This window comes from Papio anubis, chromosome 5, assembly GCF_008728515.1.
Source record: "Papio anubis isolate 15944 chromosome 5, Panubis1.0, whole genome shotgun sequence".
Classification (NCBI taxonomy): Eukaryota; Metazoa; Chordata; class Mammalia; order Primates; family Cercopithecidae; genus Papio; species Papio anubis.
The window spans coordinates 120,369,210-120,375,204 of record NC_044980.1 but is presented as its reverse complement, the minus strand read 5'-3'; the positions used below and the strand labels follow the sequence as shown (position 1 = coordinate 120,375,204).

General features: G+C 39.9%; 1 long non-coding RNA gene across 1 annotated transcript; it reads left to right on the top strand.

Moving 5' to 3' along the window:
- The first annotated feature begins 392 nt into the window (after positions 1 to 392).
- Positions 393 to 5,481, top strand: LOC103885388. The gene is made up of 3 exons (XR_648437.4): positions 393 to 477; positions 3,715 to 3,805; positions 5,211 to 5,481. It is a non-coding gene; the product is annotated as an uncharacterized LOC103885388 (long non-coding RNA).
- Positions 5,482 to 5,995: the final 514 nt, after the last annotated feature.

The following is a 5,995-nucleotide window of genomic DNA, read 5'->3' as shown; positions in this document are numbered from 1 at the left end:
GTCACATAACTGGGAGATCGTAGGATCTAGGCTTCATGGCTCCAGTTTCTATGCTCTTAAATATGATGCTTCAGTATTCCCAGTATTGGATAGAATACACTCGTGAAATAAAAATAAAATCCTAAACTTTCCAAGCAACTGAACAAACCCTATTGGCCAAGGAGACCCCAGAAAATCTTACAACTAAGTTTCCTAGGCATGAAGGGATGGGAGGTTGGTCAAGCCTCATTACACACCCCCTTCCTTGATAACTACCATTGGACTTTTTTTTTCTCTCAAAGTTAAACAGAAAGCAGCCCTAGAAAACAAAGAATGGAAGACTCGCTCCTCTTCTAAGTTCAACCAACCACCTGACACCACTACTGAACTCCTTTCCCCTTTCATGGTTTGGACACAGCCACTGACCAGCATTCCTTTCTGATAAGGGACCGCCAACCACAGACTGGTTCTGGCCAACCCATAGAGGCCACTCACAAGGTACATCTGTGCCCTCTATTTCACTTTTTGATGTATACAGCCTAATTTTACTACATTTTCATGCTGTCTCCACCCCAAAGTGAACACGGAACATATGTAACATACATGTTTGTTTACTATACATGTGGAACAATCCTCTCATGAATACTCCTGGCCCCTCCTATCGCCTGTTAAATATGTATGTCTAGCTGATCTGCCTAGCATAACATGTCTGTGACACTTTCTCTCCCTCAAAGTGACTGCTTTTGGTTTCTGCGAGAGGATATGCCTGTCAGGCTGCAGGTTGCAACCCTTTATATGATATAAAGTTCTTTCTTTCAAATTTACAGATTTCATGATTTCAAGTTGATATACTTTAAAATATGAATCCATTAGAAACTCAAGATAATAGCTATCTGAATTTCTCAATGTTGCTTTATTAAGAAAAGATAATCGAAGAAATAAGTCATCCAACACTATAAATATCAAAGCATTTTTCACATCACAAAACGTTGTAAGCATTAGAATCACTGCTTAATTAAGAATTCATTAACTATTCACTGTTGCATAACAACTTACCCCAAAACTTGGTCACTTAAAACAATACTAATCATTTTCCTTCACAGTTTCTGTGAATCAGGTAGAAATGGCTTGGCTGGATAGTCATGGCTCTGGGTCTCTAATGAGTTGCTCTCCAATGTCAGTCAGGATTATAGTGTCTGAAGCTTAACCAGAACTGGAGGATCTGCTTCAAGATAGCTCAGCCACATGGTAGCAATGTGGGTGGCAGTGGCAGCTGTTGGCAGGAGGCCTCAGTTTCTCTCTAAATGGGCCTCTCCACAGAGCTGCTTGAGCATCCTCAAAGCATGGCTTCCCCACAAAGTGAGCAATCCAAGAGACCAAGGTGGAAGCTGCAATGTCTTCCATGACCTATTTTCAGATGTCATGTGCTGTCACTTCTATCATATTCTCTTGGTCACAGAAGTTGGCTATGACTCATTGTAGACGAAGACTCCACAAGACAGTGAATATCAGCAGGCAAGAATCACTGGGGGTCAATCTTGAGGATGGCTACACAAAGGAAAAAAACCTTTTTGTTTGATGAATACTTGGAAAACCACAGTGCGTGGGAGGTGAGGCCCCCAAGGTGTTTTCTGGGTCATCCTAGTCAGTGCTAGAGCAGCTTTCCAAGGGAGTGGGAGTCTACTGTTTATAGGCCTTTGGTTTCACAGAGTAGAATATGCTAACTGAACATGACAGCAATATTACTCCAGAAAATAGACAGGAATGAAGGTAAAGGAAACCAAAAATATTTTTCTCCAAAATACACTTCTTTGGCATATTTTGAAATGGCTATTCGGAGGGCCTGCACATAGGAATACCTCTTTGCAAACCCTTTTGTGGAGGAGATTTGCATCTGTAGGAAAATCTGCACTGGTGAAATAAAAAGACAGGCTTTCTCGGGGTCCCACACCTTGTCCTGATCTAGTAAGGATTGGCGCATGGGAGAGGGAGACTAAGAGTCTGACACCTTTGGGGGTCTCACAGAAACTTCTTATCTCTGAGAGCTGCCACCTGTGAGATTTCACCTGCAAAACAAGAACACCTTTGCAAGCCAGGACTATCCTCTATCTTTCTCCCACAACCAATCTTTCCAGGATCCAAGCCCCCATTCTTTCTCTAACCTCAGGATGGTATAAAACTTTACCCATCTGGCCCTTTCTTTGAGCTTTCCTATTTTATCTGACTCCCATGCACACATGTGCACATTAATAAATTTTGTATGCCTTTTCCCCTATTAGTCAATTGATTTTCAGAGAACTTTCAGAAGGTGAAGGGGAGGTTTTCCCTTTGCCCCTACAAGGAGGAGGGAAGAAAAAGAGTAGAAAGATGAGGCAGACAGGGAGAACGTTTTGGCAAAGTTCTGAAATATTTAATGAGGAATTTTATTTCATTAAGAGTGTGTGTGTGTGTGTGTGTGTGTGTGTGTGTGTGTGTGTGTTGGGTGATAAGGTTTGGCTATGCCCTCCCGCCACCACCACAAATCTCATCTTGAATTGTAGCTCCCATAATTCCCACATGCTGTGGGTGGGGCCTGGTGGGAGACAAATGAATCATGGAGGCGGTTTCCCCTGTACTGTTCTCATGGTAGTAAGTCAGTCTCATGAGATATGATGGTTTTAGAAGGGGTTTCCCCTTTTGCTTGGCTCTCATTCTCTCTTGCCTGCCACCAAGTAAGATGTGCCTTTTGCCTTCCACCATTATTGTGAGCCCTCCCCAGCCACGTGGAACTGTGAGTCCATTAAACTTCTTTTTCTTTATAAATTATTCAGTCTCGGGTATGTCATTATCAGCAGCATGAAAACGGACTAATGCAGTGGGCAACGCCAATTCATTTCTGTGTATTCTTACTAAGTTTTTACTAACACCTACAATAATTGTAAAGTACTGTGGAACTGCGTTTGTTTTTGATATGCAAGAAATGCTGAATTATGGTTCAAACTGAGCATGGACTGAAAAGGGACATTCCACCCAAGACCCCATCACATCTAGGGAATACAACTCTATCATTGTCCTGTTAAAACTGGACGGAGTGTCTCTCTCTGGAGAAACTATCTCACAATTTATTTTAAAAGAACGATATATTCATTGTTTTCACAGTGTAATCAAGGATACTTTAATGAAGTATTAAGGGAAAAAAAAGCCAGGTCAATGGGATACTTGAAAGGCTGATTTTGAAGGCCACAGAATCTCTCTCATTGGAAATTTCTAGCAATTAGCTAGAAAAAAAAAAGATACAAACAAGTGTTCATTCTTGCATTACCACACCTCGATTATCAACTCTCTTCATTAAAACTGTAACTTGAATTTACTTTGTACTTTGAGAGGAGCTGAATCAGGTCACCTTGAATTTTCTGTTGGCTTTACATTCCTATACTTTTCTAGGTAATAATTGATAGAGAAATGCCTAAAATAGCATGCAGAAACATGTTATGAATATAATAAAAATTTGTCTTTCTGGGGGTGACATATGCATTTTTAAGTTCGCATATGTAGATGTTGACTAGAACCAGAGGCTTTTATTGTATTACTGTCTGTCTTGTTTCATGTTTCCTTATGGTGTATGTTTTACATCACATTTAGAAACGATTTTCAAGTTTTTCATGAAGTTTTTTGTCCTTTAAAAATAAGAATGTCCTCTTTCTGAGATTGTGCATTCACCATGATCAATTGTTTCCTTATGTTTGAAAACCACAGGTGATGTCTGAGACCCCATCATGGCAGTCTTGACAATGAATTGGTCTGAAATTCCCTGGCGTATTTACCTCCAAATGCCTATAGATTCTTGGTAAGTGTTTTAGATTGGTTTTGCCTCTTTTAATTAATGAACAATTCATTACAAATTCAGATTACCAACGTGACTCTGGAGCATAATATATTCGTGTTACAAAAATTGTCTCCTGGGTCCGGCGCAGTGGCTCACACCTGTAATCCTAGTACTTTCGGAGGCTGAGGTGGGCAGACCGCTTGAGCCCAGGAATTCAAGACCAGCCTGGGCAACCTGGTGAAACACCATCTCTACAAAAGTGATGATGTGTGCCTGTTGTCCCAGCTACTTTGAAGGCTGAGTGGGGAGGATCGCCTGAGCTGCAGTGAGCTGTGATTGTGCCACTCCACTCCAGCCTGGGCAACAGAGAAAGAAAAAAAATTTTTTTTAATTTTTTTTTAAAAAATCGTCTTCTGAAATAGATTTGAAAAAAGAAAAACAGCTTTAAGTTTAATAGAAAGTATAGCTTCAAGTTTTATACATGGTATAGGCTCTCTTCCTGCCTTCCTCTATTTTCATCTAAGACCCTTTACCAGGGAAAAGAAAAAAGTATTGTTGGATAAAGTCAGTTAAAACGTTTTGCCACCAGAGGTTTTCAGAATCAGGATGAAATTTACAGTTAATTCTCTATGTGCAAAGAACTGATTGCTCAGTTACCCAAATAAAATTCTCCCTTTTGATAAGCACCTATTAGCCAATTCCTCCACCTATTTGTATCTTACACAGAGATTATAAGAAAGAAAATAAAACTAAATATCTAACAAGAAAAAAAATCTCCTATTTGGGAAAGAAAAATTAAATTTTATATTAGCAAAATTGTTGCTAAGGGATAGGTTTGCCAGATAAAAAGCAGAATAGTCTATTAAATTTGAATTTCAGATACACAATGAATACTTTTTTAGCGTAAGTATGTCCCAAATATTTTACTGAGTGGCCTATATTTTCACTTGCTAAATCTGGTAATCCTGCTAAGGAGTTTTGAGGATCCTTCATTTTCCTCCTCCTAGTTCTAATGATCATGAAGTTACCTAAAGAAGAATTAGGACAGCATATTGCTCTGGAGGATGACATGTTTGGCAGAGAGATAAAATGTCTGTTTTCTAACCATTTAGTATGGTTAGAAAGAAATGGCCAAATAAATAGTAGCAGGAATGATTTGTTAGCATGTGATCAGTCTCACACAAAGTATGATAATAATTTTAAAAGACTGGGAGCTCTGACTTGCAGCAAAGCCCTGACCCTGCTGCTCCTAGCTCAGTAACTGCAGGCATGAAATTTCATTGAAATCGCAGTTTTGTCATCTGGAAATGGGTATCTTCATACTCACACTACGTGTCAGTCATGAAGATAAAGTAAGTTAAAACACTTGGCAAGTGGCAGTCACTCACTAAATGTAGACTTGCCTTCTTATTTCTCTTAAAAATAGACGGAAGAGCCTGAGACTCCAAGACTCTGAAGGAAGAAATGTCACCTGCTACTAAACTCCTTAAATTACCTGGCCTGCTCTAAGTTACAGGGATAAGAAGAGACAACTTGTTCGAAAGGTCAACCTGTTTTAAAAACAAGGTAACTGAGGAAGGGCTAATCACAACAGAGCCATGGTGAGTTGTATTTAACCTGTGGTTTTGTTCTGTTTTTGTTTTTGTGTGTTTTCAAAATGTGACAGTCACCATCCTCACTGACCAAGAGCAGCCATAATCAGGTGAATTAAAAACATCTGGAGACAGAAGTTTCTCCCTCAAAACACAGTGATGAGGACAAGGAGCAGAGCAAGGCCTTACAAGTCAGGGCCTCAGGAGAGAGCAACTAAGGCCAGGGGAATCCAGGCGCCTCCCAGAACCATTTTGTTTGGGGAATGCCATGCATAAATAGAGCAATGAGCCCATAACAGGCTGCTGGGTTTTATTGGTGGCATTTTAAAATAATCAGTATCTACAAAGAATCTCAGAAGGCTACAGAGGCCCAGGCTACTTTTGTTTATTGAAAAGAAAGAAATGCCAAAACAGAAATGAAGTGTTAGGTAAACATTTTAAACGTTCAGTCCTGACTATGTACCTCTGCAACTGCCTGGATATGCCAATTTGGAGGTAATGTTAGTGAAAGGAAGTTTTTGGCCACAGCAGAGAAGAGGGCTGTAGTCCGTTTTCACACTGCTATAAAGATACTGCTTGAGACTAGGTAATAGATGAAGGATAGAGATTTAATTGACTC